A 27063-nucleotide genomic window follows, 5' to 3' on the forward strand; every position below is an offset into this window, starting at 1 on the left:
ATGGATGTGAGAATCTGTTCCAGGTCTCTCACCTAGCTTCAGGTGGCATGCGAACACCCTGATGTTCCTTAGCTTACATCTCTCTGATCTCTGGCTTCATCTTTACGTGGCATTTCCCCCTATGTCTACATTACTCCTTTTCATAAGAATATCAGCCCTATTGTGTTGGGGCCTACCCTAATGACCTCCAGGTAAACCTACGTATGTAAAGAACTCCCCCCCCCCCCCGCCAATCTGCAAATACCTACATTCAGAGGTAGAACTCTAAATTAGGAATATAAAGGGGCCAAAGTTCAGTCCCTAGCACTGAAGTTGCCCTCAACCTGAGACCCAAGGGTCTGCAAATCTAACTCAAGCCTAGAGCTGAGCTTCCAGGTCCAGTGGTGAGTCCTGCAGTTCCCCTCATCTAGCGAATGTTGCACTAGGGGGTGGCCAGGTCAGCTGAACACTCAGTGTGTGTTTAACTCTGGTCTGTGGTAGTTACTCTGAGTTGTTGGGCTTGACATCCCTGGATGAGGTAGCATGTATCCTGTGCCATCTTCTAGGATTGGGTTCAAAGGCGTGCTGCAGAGCTTAAGGTCTGCCTGGCTGCAGAGCCTGGTGGTCGGGCAGGGCTCGGGTATTCTCAGGGAAGGTGGCTCACACCTCTCAGGCTGTGCGGTCAGGTCAGAGTTTGAGTTTGAATTTGGAAGATACCATGTCTGCCAAGCTACCCTGGTTTCTGCCAGGGTATCCAGAGGAATTTAAGAACTTCTCAAAGGGCTAGCTGGAACTCAACTGCTTTGTAGTTCTTGTTTCTCAAAATTGAGGCAAGGCTGCAGGATACACTAGTAGTTGGAGGCAGAACTGGGATTCTGGGGGAGTGAGCCCCTTTAAGTTCAAAAGGGAAATTAAAGGATCTTGATCTATGTGTCCTTCCCAAGGGGCCAGATGAAGAGGGCTTGCAGAAGAGACACTGAAACTGGCCTTAGAAGAGAGCCAGTTATCTAGAGACCAGGGGTAAGATGTAGGTCTCTTGCCAAGCCTGCTTTGTAGCCAGGAAAAGAACTTTGAGCTGTCCCAGTAAGACAGGAACCCCTTGACAACCAGGTAACTGAAAAGAAACCAAATTCTAGACACCTTCCCTACACTTGGACTGGATCTGTTAATCAGTCTGATCATAGGCAGCTCTTAGGTGAGGTGCATGTGGAAAGATGTCAGTCTGGTTTTGGTGTTAGGATAATACTTGCCTCAGAGTTAGGAAGTATTCCTTCTGCTTCTATTGTCTGAAAGACAGGATGAAACCATTTCCTTAAATGTTCACTATCTGTAGTGATACCCCGTCATTCATATTAATGTCTTCTCTTAGCCTGGCTAGGAACTTACCCATCTTCTTAAAGAATCAGCTCTTGGTTCCCTTAGGACTTTGCACCCCCTTCACTGACTTCCTGTTATTAATTTCATAGATGTACATTCTAATCCTTTACTAGCTATGCACTAAATCTGCTCTTTCTGGTTTCCCAAGGTAGGAATTTAAGTGACTTTTAGACCTTTTCTAATACATGCATTCAATGCTATAAATCTCCCTCTGAGTACTGCCTTTACTAACATTTTAATAGGTTATGTGTCATCTAAGTGAAAATAGTTCTTTGAGCTGTGTTTCTTAGGAGGATGTGCAATCCCTAGCATTTGAACCTCTTCCGGCTTTATTACTGACTTCCAGTTTAATTCCATTGTAGTATGAGAGCAGAAATTATGATTTCTATTTTTAAATTTGTTATCTTATGGCCAAGAAGGTGGCCTATGCTGGTGACTGTTCCATGTGAGCTTGAGAAACAAATCTGTTACTGAATGAAGTAGCTTAGAGATGTCCTTTAGAGCCAGTTGATGGGTGTGGAGTTCAGTGATGTTCTTATTTTCTGCCTGCTGGATCTATTTTCTGACAGAAAGGTTTAGGTCTCCAACTACAATAGAAGACTCATCTATCAGGTTTTTTTTTTTTTGCCTCATTTAGTTTGACACTGTTAAAGTGTACACTTTAATTGTTAGGTCTTCTTGAAGAACTGACCCCTTTATGTAATGCCCTCCTTGATCCCTCATAACTTCACTTACTTTGAAGTCAGTTCTGTCTGAAAAGCTACTCTTGCTTGCTTCTGACTCCTGTTGGTGTGGTGTATCTTCATCCACTCATATGTTATCACATTTCTTACAGACAACATTTCTCTGGGTCATGTGTCTTGATCCACTGATCTGCAGTGCCTTTTAGGCCACTGGCACTCAGTGTAATTGAAGGGGTTGACATCTACTGCATTCATTACTGCTTGATATTTGTTGCCCTTTTTATTCCAATTTTTATCTTTATCTCTTACCTTCTTTAGTTTAAATTGAGCATTTTATGGTTCTAGTTGCTCTCCATAAAATACCAGTTAATCTTCTACTTGGTGATTGCCCTAGAGTATACGATTTACAAGTCTGCTTTGAAATAAGACTATACTGCTTCACGGGTAATGAGTACCTTAAAATTAACCCTAATTTTCCATCCTTTGTATCTGTCATGCTTATACGCTTATTCATGTGTAATATACATGTACGTAAGCATACATAAGCTTACATAATCAAACCATTACTCTAACATGACTGTTGATTCATAGCAAGAAACTGACTTTCACTTACACTTATTCTTCCCTTTTAGTGTAGATCTGAGTTTCTGACCTGTATCTCCTTTTGAAGGAACAAATCGCTTGCAAGACAAGTCTACTGGCAACAAACTCAATTTGTTTTGCGTCTTTGTCCTTCACTTCTGAGGGATAATTTTGTGAAATACAGCATTCTCTTAACACTTAAAATATTTCACTCTACTCTGCTTGCTTGTATAGTTGGAGAAGTAGGGTATGGTTCTTAACCTTGTTTCTCTGTGGTGCCTTTTCTTGGTGCTTGCAGGAATTTCTTTTGACTTTCCTGTAACTTAAACTTTGGCTTGTCATTTCTCCTGCTTGGTGTGCTAAGCTTCCTAGATGTGCGGTTTGGTGTCTAACATCAATTTGGAGACACTTTCAGTCACTATTGCCTGAAACTCCTTTTGTTCCTGGTAGTTCCATGATGTGTATGTTACACCTTGCCCTAGCCCTCACATATTCTGAAAAAAGTCTTTGTTCTACTTGCTCTTTCAGTTTTTGAGGATTCTACTGATCCTGTAACTCACTTCTTCCTCAAGCATGTCCAGTCTGCTAAGCACATAAAAGGCCTTATTCTTTGCTGCTATTGTAGCTTTTTTTCTCTAGCATTGTTTCGTAGGATTTCCATCTGATTTCATGACCGTCTTTTCTTACATGTGGTCTACTCTATGCGTTACAGTCCTTAGACTGCATGTTTAACTGTGATTTAATGTGCTAGTTCCAAAACTCCTGCATATCTGGTTCTGAGGTCTGCTTTCTCTTTAAGATGTTTTTTGCCTTCCAGTATGCCTTGTAACTTTTCCTTGATAGCCAAACAGGATATACTAGGAAAACAGAACTGGTAACCAGGACTTCAGTAACGTGGTAGTGAAGTGGGAGGGGAGCATTCTGTAGTCTTGTAATCAAGTTTTAGTCTCCTGGTGAAGTTGTCCAGAGGCATAGGCTCACAAGTATCTTGCTTTCCTCTCTGACTTAGGTGGGAAAGGCTGGCTGGAGTGAGCTGGAATTGAGCATTTCCCTTCCCCAGGTCAGTTAGGCTCTTATACTCCAGCAAGTTAGGGACTAGTTAACTAGTTTCCCCTGAGGGCAGGCCTTGTTAGGAACAATGCTCTGGCATATTTCACAATGGTTCCTTTTCCCTTCTTTCTGCCAGAGCCAGATGTTTTCCCTCTATTGACGATGGGAGCCCTGTCAAGTTCTTGGAGGAAAATGCCACAATCCATGGGTCACCACATGACGGTGTCCTTCTGGAGTCTTTGAATTGTCAGCACTAAGCCTCCAGCAACCTCACTTAAACTTGAGCTTCTCCTCCCCTCACATGTTCTCATACCAGTTTCAGCTTCTGAATCTCTGCTTGGGTAACTTGTCGCTTCTTATATTAGTCTGTTTCCCTAATCTTGATGATGTTACATCATATGTCCTCGTTTCTTATGAGTCCAGAAAACTTTATGGTCTGCTGAGCTTTTTAACCTGCCAGGACAGTGGCAACTTTCAAGCTAACTGCAGGTAGAACCATAAAACTAAAAGCCTAATATACTTAAACCTAACTCTGAGGGATCAAATACTTTGGGATCCCCCTGTTTTTTCCCATCACCTACATAGGACTGTTTGAGGAGAAAGTCTAATGCTTTCAGAGCTTCTGTTCTTCAGATACTGTCCCTGTTAAGAACACATGTAGAATCCCCATGTGGCAGTGGCTGGCCAAGCATGTGGCTCACGGTGTCCAGTGGTATAGAGAATGTAAAGCATCACATGGCCTAAAATCTCCTTGAGTCATGGCTTTCCCTCTCTCTCTGTCATGAGGGATTCCTATGGACTTGTTTTCCATGACACAATAACATCTACCTCTTTCCTAGAAGCTCAATCTTGAGGTAGAATGGACCAAATTGCAAAGGATACAACATGAAGTACACTGTTAATCATCACAATCAGCTTGTCACATCCATCGCCTCACATAGTTGCTGTCTTGAAGAACATACTGTACTGCATACTGGAAATCCGATCTGCTGGGGAGCCCACCTTAAACTGATTCCTTACCTGCATTTCTCCCTGCCAATCCCCTCCAGATTCTAGGGCCCATTCCACCAGACTCTTCTCCTGGGCAGCAGCAGACTTCTGTACTCGCTGTATTTTAGTTGTCTGAGATGTGCTACAAGTTCATATTTTCTTTACTTGGACTGGCCTCTAAGCTGCCCCATCCCAGGTCCTGCTATCCATTGTCTCCAAAGCATCTGACCCTCACTACTCAGCTCTGCCTGGGTCAGTCTAGCTGTATCCCTTCTTGCTTAGGCTGGCATGTTTCTCAAGCTGTCTTGCCTTGTCTTGGCTGTGGGATCTACCCTCTTGGGATCTAGGATTTTGGGAAGAACTTTATCTGGTCTAGAGCCATTGTATCCATAAATTCTTACTGGACAGTCTCTCTTCTTATGGCTGGCCTTCTCACAGAAATGTGTATTAGTATTGTAACCAGATTAATGACCACTGAGGACTATTGGCATTCCTCAGTATGACCTTAGCTTCCCACCATTTTAGTCCTTCCAACAGACATAACTGGGTGACATACTTCCTTCTTACCCTGGTCTCTAAGGTCTATGGCAACAAGTGGTTCTAAAGTGGAGCTGGGGACTTAGAGCAGCAGCTTCAGCAAATCAGTGAAACTCAGCAGTAGGGCATGCTGCTAGGTGAGTGAAGGACACTTCTGCTACTGAGGACCTGAACGTACTGGCTGAATGGAGAGGGCCCCAGGAGCTCTATCAGTCCTCCGGGGCATCTCACTAACATAAAACAGGAAAGGCTTTCTGCAGTACTGATGTCAAGTCCAGCAGGGTATGCTTGGGACTCTCCTCACATGCTTTTGAAATCCAAGTATATCTAGGACATGTAAATTTCTGAAAGTCTTCTATCTTCATGAGGGCAGAAATATGGGAACTCCTAGATATGGAGCTCAACAAGGTGTCACATGTATATAGATAAAAACATCTTCCACCTCTAGGAGGAAGTGAAGTTTCAGGTTAGCATTCTAGTTTAGAGATGAGTTGGTATCCTGGGCCCAGATGGACTTGGCAGACTTAAATATAAGTCACTTACATCCCTGTTTCCCCTAAGATAACTCCCTCTAGCTTTCCTCAGATAGGAACCTGCCCAGGTCTAAGTGCTTTAAGTGCTCTGATGTCTTCATCATCCACATATGTTCCCTAGGATATAGATCCAGAAGTAAAACACAACTGCATGTTGGAACTTAGGACTTCAGGTATCAAATGGGGTGTTTTGCTTTTCTGGTTTGCTGAACATAGGTCTAATCCTTTTCTGTGGTCCAAGACCTTGGTGGGATACAAAACCTGGTTTCTTTTGTAGAAACTGGAACCTTGTCCCTGGGACTTAGGACTTCAGAATGGGGTGTAGCTTATATTCTCTGATTGGCTGAACACTGTTCTGATCCTTCCCTGTGGTCCAAGTTCTCAGCTGCGGGATCTAAAACCTGGTTTCTTTGATAAACAGGGGAACCCTGACCCTAGGGCTTAGGGCATCAGAATGGGGTATAGATTGAATTTCTTCCCTGGTCTTTGGAACACAGGTCTGATCCTTCCCTTGGTCCAGTTTCTCCTTTCAGACAAAAACTTTTTAATGTTTTTGTTTCTTTGAAATCTAGGATCTCTAAACCTGGGCCTTGGGCCTTCAGGATGGGGTGTAGCTTGTATTGTTTTTGAGCACAGGTCTGATCCTTTCGTATCTATGGGATCTAAAACCTGGTTTTTCTTGGATTCCTACTGCTGGGATTGGGGCATAGGATGCGGTGTGGCTTGTACTGCTTCTCTGGTCTGTGGAGTACAGGTCTGATCCTTCCCTTGGTTCAGTTTCTTCTTTCAGACTAAAACCTGTTTTTGTTGTTGTTTTTCCCCTAGAAATCCTCCCTCCCTGGGACTTCGGGCTTCAAAATGCGTTGTAGCTTATATGGCTCCTCTCGTCTGTAGAACACAAGTCTGATGCTTTCCTGTAGGCCAGCTTATCCACGGGATCTAAAACTTGTTTCTTTAGTAAAAATGGGATCCCTTTCCCTGGGACTTGGACTTTAGGATGGGGTAGTGCTGAACACAGGTCTAATTTTTTTTTTCCCTCTGTGGGCCAAATTATCTGTGAGGTCGAAAACTCTGGTTTCCTGGACAGAAATGGGATCTTTGTCCCTGACACTTGGGTTCTAGGATGGAATGAAGCTTGTATTTCTCTGGTCTGCTGAGCACAGGCCTAATCCTTTCTTGTGGTCCAGCTTATCCATGGGCTCTAAAACCTGATTTTTCTGTACAAACTTGGGAACCTTGTTGCTGGGATTTGGGCATCAGGAAGGGGTATAGCTTGTATTGCTTCCTGATTTGCTGAGCACAGGTCTGATCCCTCCTGCTGGTCCAACTTATCCAAATTATCTGTGGGATCTAAAACCTGGTTTCTTTTGTAGAAACTGGAACCTTGTCCCTGGGACTTCGGGCTTCAGGATTTGGTGTAGCTTGTATTGCTTCTCTGGTTGGCTGAATACCGGTCTGACCCTTTCTTGTGGTCCAAGATCTCAGCAGGATCTAAAACCTGGTTTCTTAGTAGAAATGAGAACTCTGTCCCTGGGGCTTGGGCTTCAGGATGGGGTGTAGCTTGTATCTCTTCTCTAGTCTACTGAACACGGGTCTTCTCTTTTCCTGTGGTCCAACTTATCCACAGGCTCTAAAACCTGGTTTCTTTTGTTGAAACAGACCCCTGTCCCTGGGACTTTGGGCTTCAGAATGGGATGCAGTTGTATTGTTTCTCTGGTCTGCTTAGCACAGATCTGTTCCCTCAGTGAGTCCTCTCTTTTTGGGTATTCTGTGATTCTGAATGTGGGATATTGTTCAAGAGTTACCTTTCCGTAGATCATTTTGTTGTTTTGTTTTTGGTGGGGGGAGGTAATCAGGTTTATTTTTTAGAGGAGGTACTGGGGATTGAACATGGGACCTCATGCATGCTAAGCATGCACTCTACGACTTGAGCTATACCCTCCCCTCATCATTTTGTAATATAGGTGTAGAATAGGCACTTGCACAGTCTGTCAGGATAGATTGTTGATAATGTGCTTGATTACTCTCTGCAACTACATACATGGCCAGGGTCTGTCAGGCAGGTGTTGGTATGAGTACAACTCTCACAACTTGGGCTAACCTCCAGGTTATGAATGAGATTCCTTAGTCATTAGATATTCAGGCTTTCATCAATTCTCTAACCTGAGAATGTGAGATTCAAATCAGAGGACAGGTACGCCCTTAGCTACTTCTCCCTGAAGTTGAACTCACAGATACGGAGGATATATTATGTTGTAACTTTTCATTAGAAACGGCTGATACTGCAAGGCTAATGGCTAGAGATCTAAGTGTGTCACCATGTGGGTTTTTAGCCATCTCTGGTCTTTGGACAACTGACTTGGCCCCTTAGTCCTAGGGGTGAGTGGCAAGGGATTTTTGGAAGCAGTATAAAAAGTTTTTTCCAATGGTATATATCTCTCTGACAGAAACTGGCCCAGGCAGCTCAGCCCCTGGGGGCCATACGGATGACTCAAATGATCTCATGTGAAGAGATTAGGGCCTCTTGGACTTTGGCAAGTCAGGGGTCTCAAGTTTAGGACGCTGAAGGACTGACTCAGCTGGGGTGGCTAGTTTCCTTGGATTCACCTTTGATGGTTTATAGTTACCATCCATAAGGGGTAGGCTTCATCTTCATGGATGTTGCCTTAAAGTTCAAACTGGGAATAGCACTTACCCTAGTAGACAGGGAGCAGCACTGGGATTCTGGTGGGGTGCTGTCCAGGTTAATTCATAAGTAGGAAAAATCCAGACTCTTGCTCTAGCCCTTCAGAGTGCCATTGCAGAAGGATTAAGAGAAAGGCTGGTGACAGTCAATAGAGGAATCTTGTGCTAAATGATGTGAGTCCCATGGTATTAAGGAAGCTGGCTATGTAGGGAGACCATGGAGAGGGTGAGTTGGTCATCTGACAAGGCTTGGGTCATGGCCATGAATGGGACCTGGGGTTGTCTAGTTGATAGGGACTTAACAAATATGTATAAAACACTTCCTAACAAATATGTATAAGAACCTTCCTAGGTTCACAAAGAAAACCCTATTTCCAGAATCCTTTCAAGCTTGGCTGTTGGGTCTACTGGTCAACCTGGCTGAGCTGAGATCATGGGAGTTTCCTCCAAGTCCTGAGGGGCTATTCTAGAATCAGCATCTGGGACTGATACAGATACATCATTTGATATCCCTCGAGTCCAGTACAGTCTCTTGTCTTTGAAAGACTCTCACCTGTCTTACATAAAACACAGTATACCTGGATATGTAGCTGTGGGGATAAGAAACTGGCTCATGGTGGCCAGTTCTGTCATTTCTAGATGGGTCTGAGGTCTCAAATCCTTTTGGATCGTCCCTTGCCTGTCACAGATGGTGTCATTAAGCTATTGAGTCTCTTAGATGTTTGCCATGTTCTCCTTGCTGGAAACACTTCAAGTTCTGTTCTTTGCCTGTTGACTCAGGGTGTTCTTCACTCTGGGGATATCCTACTTACACTCTGCCACCTGTAAAATGGGCCCATTTGGACTATTTTGGTTCTCACCTTTTGGCTCTAGGATATGTAGAGCATCAGGATGGTTTGGGATTGCTCTATTCTGGTTATTTCCGCTTATTAATGCTTGTTTGTTGCTTCAAATAGGCAGCCTCATCACTGCTTCCCTTAAGCTAGATGCAGCCTCTTGGTCAGGTAGGTTGGTGTGACTGTCCTTGGTCATGCCTGACCCCCACATACAACCCTGGCTGGGGCTCCCCACCAGTGTCAAAACTAGCCTCGTTTTCATCTGGCTCAAGTCCTCAGTCTGGGATCTTATGGAATCTCTTAAGACCCTATTTTCTTTAGCTTTCACCGTTGTTCGCCAGGACTGTTCTCCTGTTGTGTATGCACATATAGTGAGGAGCCCCACACCTCAAAGGAGAAACATCTTTGTAGAACTTTCCTCCTATGATTGTTTATGGTGTCATCCAAGAGTCTTTCCAGTACACTGACTGCTATCTCAAGAACATAGATGGCTTTTCCTGTTCTAGAAACATCTTTACCCTGACAAGCATATATAAATGGTCAACTTCAAGAAATGTATTGGTTCCTATAGGCTTTCAATAATCACATACTAGTACAGTGAAAGAGAACAGGATGCAATCATTTGAGAGTAGAACATAATCATTCTAGATCGAGTGCTAAGTGTAATTCATAAGCTCAGTGTCTTAAGCTGGGATCCTATTTTGTGGTAGTATTGCGGTAGGAGACATACTTATACACATTAACAATATGGTTCTTCTAGTATATTTTCCACTTCATTTATTGTATTCAACCGTTTGGTTGTTTATATTTTCTAACTCTTTATTAAAGCCCTCTAACTTCTTGCTCTGTGCATCATTCTCCCAAGTTCTCCCAGGTTCTCTGATCATCTTCACAATCATTACTCTAAATTCTCTTTTAGGTAGATTGCCTATCTCCAAACCATTTAGACCTACAGACTAGACACAGGCTAGGACTTCAACATAAATTTCTGGTGACCGGTTAGAAAGTTGTAGTTTCTCCTGTGAAACAAACAAAAACTTAGGGTGGGGAAGTAAGGGTGAAATAGATGGGTTCAAGAAAGGCTTAGGAAGAACAGGATTAAAGGAGAGAAGCAGAAAAGTTTTAGTCACCTGATAGTTATCTTTAGGTCCATAGCATGATATTAGCTGGGACATTGTTCTAGTTCTTCGGAGGCAAAGATAAATTCGGTGTAGGGCGATCTGGTTTGTGCTGCCCAACTTCAAGTGAAGGCATCCAGCAGGCAGGCAGAGCGGTCCTGGAGACTAGGTGCAGTCCAGGCTGGAGGCCAGTCATGAGTGTACTGATGGTAACTGAAGATCTGAGAGTGTGAAATCAGACTATAACCTGAGAAGCAGGCCTAAGAATGAACAAACTTAAACTTGTAGATTCTGACACATCTTCTGCTGAGGGTTTATAGCTGGAGACTGAGCAACAAAGGTGACAACAGAAGTATCCTTTGGGGATGAGCTACTTATAGGCTGCTGGAGACCTTGGGCATAATATCAAGATGGGGGTGGCCTGTCAGGTTAGAGCAGACAAAATGAGACAGAGTGGGCTACTTACCTGTATGTGTGGTTAAAAAAAGTGCTAATTAGGAAAGGTCATAGGGTAGAGAGGGATTCCTCTAGAGAAACTATGCTCTACAGACTATGGAAGGAAAGGATCCAGTGGCAGATGAGCTGAAGATAGAGAAGGAGATCTGCTAATAAGGCTTCTGAAAAAGAAGGATTTGCATTAGCCTTTCAGTTGTTGCTGTTCCGTTCCTATCACTGTGTTAGCACTGCAGAGGAGCCGGCTAGAAGCTGGCAGCTGACCTTGTCTGATGAAAGCCTCCTGGGATCTGCCTCAGTGCCTGAGGCTGGGATCCCAGGTGGGCTTCTGGGAAGGACCCCACAGCCTGAAGCAGGCATCCCCAGAATTCTTGGAGCCATCTTGGCTGCCGCCTTGGTTTACCTCCCAGATGTGTGGCTCCCTATAGCCAAGGTGTGGATAGAACTTGGTTGTTCTAGAATCCAGATGAGAAGCAGGGCCTTATTCCAGCTGCGGATCAGAACTTGACGCAATGGCTTGTCTCACTCATTTCCCATCTTTTCAGAGTTAATGGCAGCAGGCAGTGGCATCTGGGAACCCTCACTATGAGCATCCTAGCTCCTGGCCCTCTCAATGCTGTATGTGGAACCTTGTCTTCATCCTGGTTCTTTCATACTTGTTCTCCTTCCCTGCTACCTGGGACCTCAGTTCCTACCAACCATGGAGACGGGGGCAGTGGTGGCTGTGGCTCTTGACATCTTGACTCTGCTTGCTTGTGTTGTCTCCCAGCTCCACCAGGTGTCAAGATTCACCTGAGAGCCACTCTAATCCCAGCTGGGCCAGTGATCTGTCTTCAAAGCTGTCTTGCCTTTCCTGCCTCTAAGCCCTAAATTTCACTTCTTGAAGCTTGCTCCTAATCCAGGCTGAGGCATCTAAGGTCTAAATCTATGTTGTTCAATCCCAGTTTTCCCTTCTCTTCACCCTAATCATGTGGGTCAGGTCCTGGCTGACAGGAATAAATATGGCTGGAACTTGTCAGGGCCACCTCCTAACTAGACTCACTTATCAAAGCATATCTCCTTTCTTCCCAGGTCATTTCTCCTAAGAACTCTTGGCCACAGGAGTTGTAGAATCTTGACATAGGAAGAACTTGTCACTTTTGTCATGCAGCTGTGTATGTGGAATATCAACCTAAGCACTAGATTATGAACTTGATATGTTGGAGGAGTTAGTGGAAATCACGAGGAGGCCAAAACTCCCTTAATACTGTTGCTTCTTCATCACATTAGAGAAGGTGGGATCTCAAGGATACCCCTTGCGCAGAGGGTCTTCCAGAAGACCACAGCAGACAAGCACTTGGTTCTCATCTGGACAGAGACCCAGTCAGCCCATGGTCTGGTCACTGCTGTCCTGCATAATTATCCCAGGAGCTATTCTGTCTTGCTTTGCTTTCACAGCCAAGGTCACTTAGAAAGAAGTCTTACATATCTGTTCCAGAGACCTTCCAGGTCTGTCACCCTAGACATGTCACCTAGGGTCCTGCTTGTCTCTTCAACCTGAGAAACTTCTGGGGATCTTCTATCAAAATTCCACACATGGCTACTGGATATTGACTTTGTCACAGCCTGGGGTATAGAGCGCCCAGTCTCTGCCTTTAGGGAGCTCAGTGTAATGAATGACAAGTCACAGTAGTATGTGATAGCCCTGGGCTGTAACAGGCATGTACCAGGTAAAGCCTGAACTTGGCATAACAGGTTTACCAGAAAGCTCTGACTCTGAATCAGGGCTCAGAATTGCACTTCTTTACAGGGAAGAACATCTCTTAACAGAAGCCTTGTGCAGAAAGTGGGGCTGCTGGCACCTTGCATAGTTTCTTTCAGGGCTGAGGCTGCTATTAGGGCTGGGTGTTCCCCAGCTGATCTTCTGATGAGAAGCAGGGATACTTAGGTACCCACTGGCTCACAGGGCTGTATCTGCTCAACAAATGTACACTGTATATGGCAGCATCCCTCTCAGAGCAGGATACATGGCTTAGGTTTTCATCTTCTACTCAGCCTTGCTGGTTCCCCTCCATTCTCTTCCATAAATGCTTCCCCTTGAACTTGCACTCAAGTTGCTAAAAGTCCATCAGGTATAGGCCCTAGCTTCCCTGCCTGCTTTGGATAGGAGCCTGTGGTCCTTGGATCAAGCCTTTTGGCTGCCTTCTGTACTTTGGTGTTCTCTCTGTCCCAGGGCCCATCCTGATTCCTTACTGTCCCTGAAGTGTATTCTCCAGGGCTCCTTCATCTTTCTCTTCCAACCCTTTCCAGGTCCTCAGGTTTGCCTAATGTTCCTTCTGCAGCCTGGTGCCTGGGTTCTTGAGTGTGTCCTTACCTGTTGCCTCTGAGGCCTCTGACCTCTAGGCCTGGCTCCTGCCTCCTCAGGCTGCTTTGGCTCCCGGCTGGCAGACCACCCCTCTGGCTCTGTTGCCATAACCCATCCTATGGTGGTCTAGACTCAGGACTCCTCCTTGAACTAGGGTCCATGTTCATGGGCAAGTCAAATGTACCAGTCTAACATCTAGACAGCCTTCCTCTTTATCCAAGAGTGAGATGGAAGCTCCCTAAATTTACAGGAGGAGAAAGTTGTAGCCTTGCAGGGGGCACTAACTCTCCCAGAGTGGCATATGAGTCTTCTGACACTGGGTTAGGTAGTGCCTGGGGCCTAGCAGCTGGGTCTCTTGGTCTGGGCTGGCCAGGGAGGCTAAGGCTGGATGTGGAGGGTGCTGGGCTGGTGTGGCGTCTGACCTTTGCCTGGGCTCTAAGGATGTCTAAGCATATCATACACAGCAGGGGCAGGGGGTACAGACCAGTATACCTTTGAGTCCTACACCCTCCCTACCCTTGCTATATCTTTAAAGGAATGGTCTTGGAAGTAAAATAGAGAACAGAGGCTAGGAATGCTAAGCGTGTATTTATTTCCAGGTACAAGCTGGTCTGCCTATGGGCTTCTAGACCAGCATCCCCTAGAAACAAGTGTTATAGGCCTGGAGAGTCCTGGGGAGACAGGACCTTTGTAGACTTGGGATTCTAGCCCTAGGATGTGCGAAGGTGGAAGTAAAAACAACGACTCAAGCAGAAGTCATCAGCTGAGTGTAGATGATGAGCAGAAAGAAGGGGGCGTATCTGTGGAATCTGACTGTCTGGGCTCAGGCAGCAGTTCTGGGGATGGCAGAAATTGAAGACGAGATGGGGAGAGGCTGAAAGGGTACCAATATACTAGAGGTTCTAAGTTCTTTATATAGATCTGAGTTCTGACTGAACATGGAACAGAAAACAGACATAGAGTTGTAGCATAAACCATGGTTGCTAGAGTGAAACTTGCCTTGGAGGGCTTGAGTCATAGGGCTCTCATGGACAAGACTGGGACAGTTGGGTCCATCTAAGCATCTCATGGTCCCTAGCTCAGATTTGTTGAAGTACTTGGTGTTCTAGTCATGCTTCCAAGCACTGAAATGTAATCATCTGGGAGGTGGAAACAAGCTCCCAGCACTAGACCTTTGTAGAGAGAATTATTGAGGCATTTCTCCTGGGTGTGGTGGCCTCCCAGTCTCTCCCCTTCCCTGCAGGGAGATCACAGATAGCAGAGTCTGCTCTGATACAGTGAAATCCCAGCAGCAGGGATCTAGAGCAGGGCCTGTTTCTAGCAGAGGGCAGCTCTAAGTGAAGCATGTCCAAGCCATCTCTCACCTTGGGCTTCAGTCCCATCTGAGATTAGGCTGAGGCCACAAGTACAGTAATCTTCAAACACAGGGGTGTCTTGCTCTGTCCTGAGGCTTTCAGAGGGGTGTGGGATATGCAGGGAGGGTGGTGGGCACAAAGTGAAAGATGAGAGCTGGGAGAACTAACCTTCTCCAACAGCAAGACCGGAGGGTGGTGACCAGGATGGTAGTAGGAGGTCCTGCCATCTTAGGCTTGTCTACCCCCAACTCATGGACTTTATTCAGAGCTCAGTAAAGACCACTGGGTAGACTAATGTGGCCTGAAACATTGACAGCTATGAGAAGCCACTAGAAGTAGAATTTTCCAGAAGTTTTGGAGAAGGTGTTTGAAGGCAAGTCTGCCCCTGTTTGAACCAGACTTTTACTGGAAGCTGATCTAGAATCAAACCTGGAGACCACAGGGCTTGGATGAAAGCCCCTGATCTATGTACAGGCAAAGCATAGTACATCACTATGACCAGTAGTGGCCCTGCAGCTGGTCCTCACATCAGGACACTGAAGAGAATAAACAAGTGGTAGATTCCACAACAGAGCAGTTGGAAGATCTTCCTAGTAGGCATGAAACTGACATGAGAACCAGGGATCTATTTTTCCCTGGGAGCATCAACCTGCCTGTAAGTGGCTCCTGACTTTGTCCTTCCAGTGGAATCTAGGACAAGCAGGCGACTGAGTAAGTAGAGCCCAAGTGAACTCTGTACCTGTCTGACCAGGCTGGCGCACACAATGGCTGAGGCCTTCTAGGCCTGGACAGATGAGCTGAGATGGCCAAGCCACCTCTGCCTATGGGACTAGCAGCCCTCGTGTGGGCTCGCACCTGACTGCATGCTTGGTTCCTGGTCCCTCTGAGAAGCTGAGTAACTTCACATAGACTGTGAGTCTGGTGCTGAAGCAAGACTTCAGTCTAGAGGCCTCTGATTGCTCATAAGAAGTGGCATCTCACCTGTGGTCCAGAACTTTCCCTGTGTCCTTGTTACAGTTCATGGACATCTATTCAGGTAAAAATTCCCCCTTGTCTACAGTGGGATTTGGGTCTCTGCCTGTGTTTAACTGGTATGCCCTGACCTACGTGATATACAGTTCTCCATTCGCCATATGTAAGGTCCCAAGGGCACATACTAGCATCACTGGGGGCTGGAGTCTTGTCCTAAAAAGGTAGATCATTTTAGCACAAACATCACCATAGTGGGAGACAGACTCAACTTCCAGGACTGCTGCTCTGACTTCTGCTTTGCCTCTGTAGGTTTCAGAATTCCTCAAACATGCAAAGGAGACTTGGGCCAAAGCCAAAGTGAAGGACAGAAAATGTAGCAGTTGTGCTGGGTAGACGCCAAGAATGGGTAAATCAGGGCCAGGACTGTGTGCCACCTGTTCTCATCCAGGAAGGGGTGCCTGGAGAGCATGAGCCAGCATGCCATAGCCTCCAGCTGAGGGAGGTTTACATGTGCTCTCATGACCTGGGGGTGGAGAGACAGGACAGGAGTAGCAGATAACATCACACAGCCCTTCTTCTGCACTAGCACGCAGCTGTGCCAAGAGGATTACGCATGGCACGGGAAGGGCTATGGTCACAAAGTGCAGGGGTGAGGGGGCTGAATGTTAGTCTGGATCCCTGTGTATCATCCTAAGCAGGCTGTAAAGCACTTTATTCCCTTCTCTCCCTCATCCCTGTTTTCTGCCCAGAGTCGGGCACTACCTGGCACCCTGGTGGTGTTCTTGCAGCCCAGACCCTTGGCATGGAAGCTGGCCCTCATGGTGGCCCGACTTGGCTTCAGGGATGTTCCCTCGGTGGCATGGTGGCCCTATGAACAAAGACATTCCCCAGGGCAGCAAACCAGTAAGACATTATCTGCCTGCAATCTGTACTGTGGCCCTGCCTGGACTGTGGCCCTCTCTTACATGTGGCAGATATAGCAAGAGACTTCCATGCTGTGTGAACAGATAAGAGCCAAACCTGGGGAAGTCAGGGTTATGTGGGTTAACCTAGCCAGGCGGCTCCCTTTGACCACGTAGTGTCCTAGGCCCTCTGCCTGTGTTGAGATTTTTCTCTTTGGCCCTATTGTGAGGCGGCATCAATTTACCACTACAGAAAGAAATCCAGATACCCCTTTCCTCGTCTTATGCAGGTAGAATGTAAACACGTGATCTGTGCTCCATTGATGTGCCCTCCCTGGATTTGGAATAGAAGCCAGTGAGGCAAAGCTTCCAGGACTCCGGATCATAACCTTCTCTCTGTTGGCCACATTGAGAGCAAGCTACAGGCAGCACTGGAGATGGCCACGTCTGTCCCATCAGCAGTGTTGGCTGGATCACCTAATTCTGAGAGGTGGGGCTGAGGTGTCCTCAGCAGACGGGTCTACTGTGTGGCCTTGGAGTGTCTGACTCCAGCCCTTCTGAGGGTCCCAGTCTTCATGAGTTCCTGTTTCTGCTTAAATCAGCCAGTGTAGGTTTCTATTGCCTATAATCATGAACCCTGCCTGAGAGAATTGCAAGCTGCGCTGGCTGACAAGGAATTAGACCTTAAAGGAAATGGACTGCATTCTGGCCCATTTGGGGCTGAAGGTGGTGATAATCCAGCTGGTATGAAAGACTGAGATTCTCACAGCTGGTGGCATGTGGAAACAGTACAGTCACTGAGAATGATGTGCTTTAGGTGATGCAGCCACTCAGCTCAGTCTTGTTACATCCTTCATGCTGCTGAAAGGGAGTGGTTTGTTGCCCAGAGCCATGCTTCAGTGGACACACTGCTGCTGGACCTTCACATCTGTTGGTCAGTAGGAAGCATAACACTTGGTGGGCTACTTTGGTTTTTGAAGACAGCATGTGCCATAGTTGTTTTGGCTTCTATAGTGACATGGACAGGCTGGCTTTGAGTAGCATGCAGAGCAGGACATAGCTCTGCCCTCTGGCTCCCAGGACCCAGTAGGATGTTGGTGTCCAAGTGTCCATAGTAAATTGGGATGAATTATGGAACTCTCAGCAAACCCTGATGTATGGGCTTCCACTGAGATTCTCCTAAGGCTTTAGAGCAAAGCCAGGCTGCCTTCTGCAAGTAACTCACCTTGGAATGGTGCTTATCTTGCTATTTGTCCCTGGTAGAAATTGGATGTTGGATACTGCCTACACGAACTAGGTGTGATTTACCCAGCCATCATGGGGCATGCCCAGTGGTCTGTCAAAGACGATCCAAGTAGGTCCTAAGACCACATGTAAATTACACAAGCAGTTGGTTAACATAGCATGACTAAACCTGCCACCTATCCCTCAATCCATACCTAGCTCATGGAGAGAAACTTAGACACTTATAGGTCATGACAACGTACTAGTATCAGCTGGATAGACTGCTATAGTGTTGTAGCCCCACTCAAGGTGACCTTGAAGGACCACAGAAAAGGAAGCTTTCCTATTGAGCAGGACTTTGGGCAGGCCATTTTATCTTTTGCCTGGAAGGGTAGGTACATGGTCTAAATGAAGAGCTACATAGATCTGTCAGGTAAAGGTTACGACTACTGGTCAAAGATGTGCGAGCAAGATTATATGATTAGTGGCAAGGAGGCTTAGGGAAGAAGCACAAAGGTAAAATTTAAATAGCTCCAAAGTGTGGTGACGCCCTTTGCAAATGCTCACAATGTCCCACTCTGGAGAAGGCTCTCTATTAGATGAGCTAGGTGGTCTGCCCTCTGATGGATCAGCCTCCTTCCTCAGGACCCCAGTGCTTTTACTCAATGGACTCATGAAATAAAGTGCTATGGAGGTAAGGTCAGGGCCGTGCATGGATCAACTTGAACTTCTCATAGGGACTGAACTGACAGCTACTGACACCTACTTGCCAGCAATAATGACCCAGAGCCCCTGATAAAAGATCTCAAGCTTGGGAAAGCAGCCAGCAACCTGATGGGGGAGGGGATTCCTTTCACTGGACCCTTATCATAGAGCGGGGTGTCTGTTTGCCACTACCAAGAGATAATTACCTGGATTCACACCTTTCCTGCCCATTGGTGTGTTAAAACCATCTGAACTTGAATGTAACATTCAGCTTCATTGTCCTCCACACAGCACCGCATTTGACGAAGGAACTTGCTGCTTGGCATAATTCAACAGACTGAAGCCCATGCAATCCTTCTGTTAGTGTATAATCCACCTCGTAGAAGTGGCTGGCCTCACAGAGCTGTGGAATAAGCTATGGAAACTTCCACCATTGGGCCACATGGGAGACACTGCCTTGGAGGGGTTGAAACATGACCAGAGGGTGTGGTATGTGTTCTAAATGAGAGACTAATGTAGTGGTTCCCTCATAGCCAGACTGCTTATATCCAGATACTGAATGACAGAAGTGAATGCAGTACCATTCACTATAACATCAAAGGTCCTATTAAACGTGATTCCCCCTTCTACATTCCTGGATTCTACTAGTTTAGAGGCCTTAGTTAAAGGAGAAAGGATTTTTCCAGAAAACATAATTTTATCATTGAACTAGAAATAGAAGCAGCCTCTGGTTATTTTTCTGCTACTTTGAACAGGGAACGAGGGTTACAGTGTTGGCTGGGGTGATTGTGCCAAAACAAGCTCACTCCTGCACAATAGAGGCGGGTGGTGAACAGGCACAATCCAGGCAACCCCTAGACCCGGTGCCTCTTACTCCGTGGGTTAGCAGATCATAGCAGCCCCTACTAACTGTGCCACCAAGAGAATAATGCTCAGCACTGAAAGTTTAGATCATCCCACCATCTAAATAACCCAATCGGCTGAAGTTTGATTAAGGGAAAGGGAACAATGGAATTTGTTCTGGAAGATGGGTCACAAGTAACCATGGCCTTGTACTTGTTCTAATAAAATGTCCTTGACAATGATCAGTGTTCGTCCTCCCTGCAGTGACTCATGTTTACCCCTCTTATGTAAGGTATGATGGAGACAGTTTACACATTCTGTTCCATAGGTCACAACATGACAGAATTGGGATAAAATTGAATATCACCTTATATTGGATTGCAACAGAATATAACTGACTTGGGTATTCTCATTGTTAGGGGACCAGAGGATGAGTATCTAATATTGCATCACACTTCCTTGAAGTATAAGAGTGGATGTTATTAGGTAGTAAAAGGAGGTGACTGAAGTAAAAGTCTTGCTGTGAATCCCTCCCTCTGCCTAGGTGTTTGCCCTGTGGATGTGTTGGTGTCTTACATGGAAGTATCTTAAACTTGTTATCTCAGCTAATCCTGTAGCTCATGCTTGGAGGTGGCAGCAGTGGGATCTTGAAACAGTTCTAGGCTGTGATGTTTGAGAGGGGGTGTTTCTGGCTGAGCCTTGTCTGCTGGCCCTTAGTCTTTGTGTGGGCTTTGTAGTCTCTAATTGCTTTTCTGCTTAAATTAGTCTTTGATCAATACAGCCATCATGTGACATTTAACATGCATCCAGAGCATCTTCTTTGGCCTCCACCTCATTCTCTAGATGAGCTGAAGGCTCAGCCTGTCCCTTCAAGCCTTGTGTCCTCACAGCTCCCACTTTTAAAAGCTGGCTCCTATTTGTCTAAACTCGATACCTACACATGGGCAGCATCTGTAGACTCATGAGCCTTCCTACATGGGTAAATGGCCTTAGCTTTCTTACCCAGCCCAGGACCGGACCAGTTACCTTTGCAGTCCCCTGTCCTGGTGAGCTCACCCTGGGTATGCTAAGAACCCCTCTTGACCACCAGGCTCAGGGTCCTAATTGCCCTTCACTTTTGTACTAGAGAAACTTCACCAGGAGTTGTATGAAGCTGTCGCCCCTCTGCCCCTGTGACTCTGGCCTCCTCTGATCCAGGGGCCTTATTCTACCTGTGTTTTTCCTGGGTGGCTTGGATCTTGGGTACAAGAAGCTGATCCCTTCTCCAAACTCAGAGGCGAGATATGGTCTGATCCTGTCCTTTGCCTTAAAGTCTTCTGTCTAGAGCTCCTGGGGGCTATGGGGAGCTTATGCAGTAAAAATCAGTGTGTTTGTCTTGTTCTGTCCCTCCTGTGAGCACCAGGATCTCATCAGGCTTCTTACTCGAGTGGTCATCTGCTGACTCTGACTTACTAAGCACCTACTTAGGTCTATGGGACGTGGATGGATTTGACATCACTCTTCTTGAGGTCCTCAGTACTAGGTGTGGGTAAAAGGCCCCTGACTGAATTTAATAGCAGATGTGGACCTGATATGCCAGACTTGGGATGAAGTCTAAGAGTAAGAATACTTTCGTAGACCAAGAAGTAGAGAGTCGTATGGAAGTCCTCTGTTCACCATTGTCTGTCTACCCTGGATTGCTGCAAGAGCATCCTAGCTGGTCTCTGGGTTTCTGTTCCCATTTCCCTTCCATTTGTTCTCAATATTTCAAGTGTAACTGTTTCAAGCACACACCAACATTGTTTCCCCAACAGAGTCTGTGGCTTCCAGTGGAAATTCAGATGCTCTGTTCAGCAGGGCCCTGGTTACCTCCACTAACTGCTATTTCCAAAAGTTGCTCTTGTGCCTTTATACCTTGCGGAGTATACCTTTCTACTCTGCCTGGAACTCCAAGGCAGCCCTGATGCCAAGGAGGCAGGAGCAGTGGTGCCCACCATGTGCTGGGCATAAAGTTTGGAAAGACTGAAGCCCCCAATTCAGACTGAAAACAGGCTAATTGGCAGGTATCTTCTCTCTCCTGTCTACAGTCCAGAGAGAGCCTTTTCCTGGGCCACCAAGGGGCTCTCAAGTGTCTTCCATGCCACTTGGTGGCTCTTCTGAGGTGAAAAGGAAGGAAATGTGGGGCTTAATAAGAGATGACCACGATGACCAAGATTTACTGGGCACTTAGGGTGTACTTATGTGCTTCACATGCATTAAGTCATTGAGTCCTCGTAACACCTTACAAGGTGCTCTTGTCTCACTTCATAAATGAGGAAACTGAGGCCCAAAGGGGTTAAGTAATTAAGTTTACATGGTTGGGAAGTGGTAGAGTCAGAATTTGATCTCAAACTGTCCAGTTTCTGGGGGTATTAGGGTTCATCCAGAGAAACAGAACCCATAGGATAGACACAGAGATCCTTATTACAAAGGATTCGCTCACATGATTGTGGAGGTTGATAAGTTCTGGGTTCTGCCAACTGGAGACTCAGAAAAGCTGCTGGTAGAGTTCTAGCCTAAACCTGAATGCCTGAGAAGCAGGCTGATGGTAGCAGTCCTGGTCTGAGTCGAGGGCCTAAGAAACAGGAGAAGATGGATATTCCAGGTCAAGCGGAGAGCAAAGTCGACCTTTCTCTGCCCTTTTGTTCTATTTAGGCCCTAAAGGGATTGAATGATGCCCACTGGCATCAAGGAAGGGAAGCATCTTTTCAGTTTACATACTCAAATGTTAATCTCTTCCAGAGAAACATCCTCAGGGATACACCCAGAAACAATGTTTGCCCAGCTATCTGGGCATCTCTTAGCCTGGTCAAGTTGACGGATACAATTAGCCATCACAGGTGTATACGTTTTCCCCCAATATTATGAAAAAATTCAGATGTATATCCCAGTGGACGGAATTCTACAGCAAACATCGATGTACTATTAACAGTTCACTAAGCTTGTTTTATCACTTACTTAGGCATTCCCATCTTATTTTTGATGCATTTAAAAATAAGTTGTAGAAATCTGTATACTTCTCCAAAGTACTTCAGTATGACAATTTAGGGTTTAATATTAATTTTTTCTCATAATATAAAATCGGCACGAACTCACATTTTTAACCACCTTGCTCTACTGCTTCTGTACACAGCACAATACTGACTAGCCTACCCTATGATCATCATTTTGAAAGTGTTTACTGATCTGTCACATGAAAGAGGATCAGGGGTTGTTAAGGTGGGTAAAATTCCCTGTCAAAGGAGTTGACACTGATTGCCCAATTGAGTGGCACTCAGCGGCACTTGTACAATTGTGCAAGTACAGTGGGGCATGAGGATGAATGAGGCTGTCTGTGCAGAGGGGAAATAAGGGAAGACTTCACAGAAGAGGTAGAATTTTGAAGACTTTGCCAACTAGCCAGGAATGGCTCTTGGGTGGAAGGCACAGTATGTGCGAAGGCAGGGAGGTGTGAATTGAGGTGCCTTACACAGCTGCAGGCAGAGCATAGGATGGGCATGAGGAGTGTTACTTTCCAACTTCTGTGATAACAAATGACCACAAATTTGGTGGCTTAAAACACAAACCTATTTTCTTATGGTTTTAGATGTCAGAAGTCTGTAATTGTCTTTCTGGGCTAAAGAGAAGGTGTTGGTGGGGCTGCCTCCCTAGAGGAGAATCCATTTCCTTGCCTTTGCCAGCATCTTTCTGCATTCCTTGGCTTGTGGCTTCCTACCTTCCAAGTCAGCAGTGGCCGGTGTGGTCTTCCTTACATTGCATATGTCTGATGCTGCTTCCACTGTCAGCTTTTCTGATTTGCCAGTCTCCCTCCTTATAGGGACCCTTGTGATTACATTGGGCCTGCTGGATAATCCCTCCATCTCAAGATCCTTAATTACATCTGCAAAGTGCCTTTTGCCATGTGAAGTAACATAGTCAAGGGTCCCAGGGGATTAGGACATGGGCATCTTTGGAGGAGCATTATTCTGCCAGCCACAGGGGGACTGGGTGACCCAGGCTATCAGGGCTGTGAGAGCTGGGCTTGGTCTGAGGCTTCTGAGAAGTGGCAGCTTTGGATGGACTTGACTTGGCAGAGAAAGGGCTGGATCAAGTGCGGAGAAGGGGCAGTCTAGGTCCAGTCGTGGTCTTCTCTCCCTGTTGGCTTGGCACAGAGAAGCTCAGGAAGAATTTGCAAAACGAACAAAAAGTGAGTTGCTTCTGGCTGGCAACCAGGTGGTGGGGGAAAAGCCTCTCAGCTGAGCTGAGCTCTAGGTCTTCTGGAAGGGAGCCGGGGACCACAGTACGAGGGTGACTCTCCTGGGAGAGACCCTAGTGCGGCACCCCCCCTCCACACAGAATGAAGGTTAAGACAAGTCTATTACTGTTTCCTTGTCACTTTATCACCCATCTAATGGCCATCGATAGTAGCTGAATGAGAATTGATGGGGAGATAGATTTAATTAACCCCGGTGTCAGCAGCTGCAGGCCACCCGTTTGTGTGTTAATAGAGCGGCTGCTGGTCCTCTCCCGGGCTTTGCTGGAAGCCTAAGGCCACTGGAGCAACTGGGCTTGTCAGCACAGGTGGCCAGGAAGAGGGAAAGTGGAAACTCAGCCTCACCGGAGGCTTCCTTCCTCCAAGAGCAGGCAGCCACCTTGTCAGCCTGACTGTTCCACCTGGCTCTGTCTTATCTGGAGATCTGAGCAGGGTGAGGATGAGGGTCCAGAGCCCACCACAACTCCCTGGCCTGAAGGCAGGCAGCCTGCTGGCCCAGCCTGGCATCCAAGGTCCCAGCATAGTGGGCTTTCCTCATGCCTGCCTGTCCACTGTCTTTGTTTCCCGGGCTCCACGGGCCACCCAGGCTGACAGCCTACCCCTGAGGCACCATCATCCCATCCTACTGCCCTCCACCTTTCACCTTGTTTCCTGCTGAGCTGTTTCCTAGCTGCCCTTGTGTGCTGGCCTAACCCCTCAGCCACGTACCAACAGAGAGCAAGACCACTGTAGGGTGTGGTGCCAGGAGGTCTCAGGGGTTGCCTGACTCAGCCGCTCACCTTTGTGTGCAGTGCACTCCATCTTCCCCTTCTGTGAAATGGAAGCTTAGGCAACTGGTAATCCTAGTGGGCAGCCAGCAGCTGAGGCCAATGACCTGGGCTTCTCTGACACTGTTTCCTGACACAGAGTCCCACTGCGGGAGAGCGGCAGTGAGGGGACACCTGGGGGAAGACTTGAGGCTTTGAATGCTTCTGGGTGGTAATGTCTGTGAGGACAGGACCCTGTTGATTCCACCACGGTCATGTGGCCAGCACACAATGGGCGCACTGTCAGTATTTGTTGAGGGAATGCTGTGATTGGGCATGCCCCAGGCACTGAACGTGGAGGACCTTGACCTCTCAGGAATACGTGGACTGTGGTCGTGGCCCAGGTGACACTTGCTGCCTGGCAGGGAGAGTCTATTCCCAGAGACCCCCAGCTTCCCATTCACCACTCTGACCCTCCACAACACTGTGACCTTGGACAATCACTTTAGCACTGGGAGTTCCAGTCTGTGGGCACAGAAGTACCATCTCTCTCACAGGTATGACACTGGACTCAATGAAACGGTAAGTGGGCCAGGCCTGGGACATGTGCTTGGTTGTATTTGTCACCTGTTCCCTGGACCTGGTACCCCCCACAATACCCACCTTCATTTTTGACAGGGAGGAGGCTTTGGAGCCTGGAATCCAGAGACCACCTGGACTCTTGTCTCCAAGGACCCAGATCACTCTTGATGAGTGAGGATTGTCTCAGCCTGGGTGTCACAACAGGGGTTATCTGGGTACAGATTTTGAGAGGTTCCTGAGGATTGACAGACTAATAAATACAGAAATTCTTTCTGCCATGTCCCCTTGTCACTTTAGCCCGGGGATGGGGCCCTGCTCTGTAGGTTGAGAGAGCCAGGCCCATAGTTCCCACTGGTCACCTGCTTCCTGGAGCAGCCAAGCACCAAGGAGGGCCCACATTGACTGGGGGCAGGTGTGTAGGCAGTGGCCACATGGCCACATGGATCTGCAAACCACACAGTCTCCCGTCTGGCAGGCTCTGTCCTCGCTTCACACCTCCACTGCCTTTCATTTTCAGCTCTGATTGGTTTTCTTGTTTTAACACATACCCCAGGCCCTGTCTTTGACCCCGGTGATAGATTCAGCTGCTCCCTGGGACTCCAGCTGCCAAGCTCGTCTGGAGCTGCTGGGGGTTGGGGAGGGGGAGACGGTGGTGGAAATTACCCTTCATGTTCCAGGCTCAGCGGGGGTGAGGGGCGCCCTCTCCAGAGCCAGGAGGCAGCTCCAGGCTGAGCAGGGTGGGGGTGGGGACCAGCAGGCTTTGCCATGGGAAGCGGATTTTCCCCTCTCTGGGCCTCCAGTCTCCCTTCTGAACAAGGGAGTGTGGTAGCTTTGGGGTGCTCATCTCTAAGACATGGGAAGTCTGAGTCCTCGGACAAATGGGATGTTGATTTTCCTTTATGCTTCTGAAAGTGCCTGCTCTGAGTGTCTACCTGCGCTGTCTGAGCCTCCAGAGAGCAGGCCAAGAATGAGCCCTAAATGATCCTTGACCTGCTGGGTCTGGAGGGGTTGCAGGTCAGGGAAGGAGCCACAGGAAGACCAGAGCCAGCCTCTGGAGGGTTGAGGGGAAGCAAGGGTGGGCCATGTGTATAAAATCCCTTCCAGACTCACAGCCTTCAGGACCCAAATGGAGTCCCAACCCAGGTGCCTGTCACAGAAAATGATAGAAGACAGGTGGAGGATGGCTGTACCCCAGCCACGTGGTTGCAGGTATTTCCAGCCATCAAATGTTTGGTGTGTCTAGTGCACAGTAGCTTTTTGGAAATAGCCGGATGTTTGGCTGAAATTTCACTTTTTAAACAGGTTAGCCAAGATGGAGGAGAAGAGAGACACTGAGCTTACCTCCTCTCACAAGCACACTAAAATTCCAGCTATCTGCAGAACTACCACCAAGGAAAAAGACTGAAACCTACCAGGAAAGATCTACATCTGAAAACATAAAGAAGGAGCCACAATGAGACCGGTAAGAGGGGTGGACTCATGATATAATCAAGCCCCATACCCCCACTCCCTTGGGCGATCGACAAACCGGAGAATAATTATAATGCAGAGGTTCTCTCGCAGGTGTGAGAGCTCTGAGGCCCAGGTCAGGGTCCCCATCCCAGGGGTACAGCACTGGGAAGACGAGTCCCAGAGCATTTGCCTGTGAAGGCTAGTGGGGCTTGATTTCGGGAGCATAGCAGGACTAGGGGAAATTGAGACTTCATTCTTAAATGCAGTAATTTGATAGGAGACTGGGCCGGGCCTAACTGCTGGGCTTGGCAAGTCTTCCTGAGAGGCCGGGGGCAGCTGCGGCTCGCTCTGGGAACATGGACACTGGCGGCAGCCATATTTGGGAGCTCGTTCTGCCTTGGAAGTCACGTTGGTGGGCAGCACCATTAGCTTATTAGCGCTAAGACCTGGGCCCACCCAGCAGTCTGGAGGTGCCAGTGCTGGGATGCCTCAGGCCAAACAATAACCGGGCAGGGACACTGTCCCACAGTCTAGGCAGACAGGCTGCCTAGAGACTTGCAGAGCCCACAGGAACAACCTCTGGACACTCCTCCAACACCGCCCAGCCTACCAGAGGGCCAAGATGCAGCTCCACTCACCAGTGGGCAGGCGCTAGCCCCTTCTACCTGGAAACCTGCACAAGCCTCTAGACCTGCCTCACCTCATCTCAGCATGACTGTCCCTCTCCCATACCTATGGGCCACACCCCTGTCTCTAGGCCCGGGCCCCACAACCCCTCTCTTCCAGGAAAAGGCACTGCCCACCCCACCCGCCTCCTGATCCTGGGGCACTTGTACAGACCTTGT

The 27063-nt window shown here is 47.3% G+C and overlaps 1 long non-coding RNA gene across 1 annotated transcript in view; it reads left to right on the top strand.

Annotated features, from left to right (window-relative positions):
• The window catches only part of LOC140699795 (uncharacterized), a 153277-nt gene that overhangs the window by 21180 nt on the left and 105034 nt on the right, over positions 1–27063 (top strand). The window contains exon 2 of the long non-coding RNA XR_012078034.1: positions 26069–26228. This is a non-coding gene — a long non-coding RNA (uncharacterized lncRNA). The remainder of the gene's footprint in view (positions 1–26068; positions 26229–27063) is intronic.

This window comes from Vicugna pacos, chromosome 11 (genome assembly GCF_048564905.1).
Source record: "Vicugna pacos chromosome 11, VicPac4, whole genome shotgun sequence".
In the NCBI taxonomy this organism is placed as follows: Eukaryota; Metazoa; Chordata; class Mammalia; order Artiodactyla; family Camelidae; genus Vicugna; species Vicugna pacos.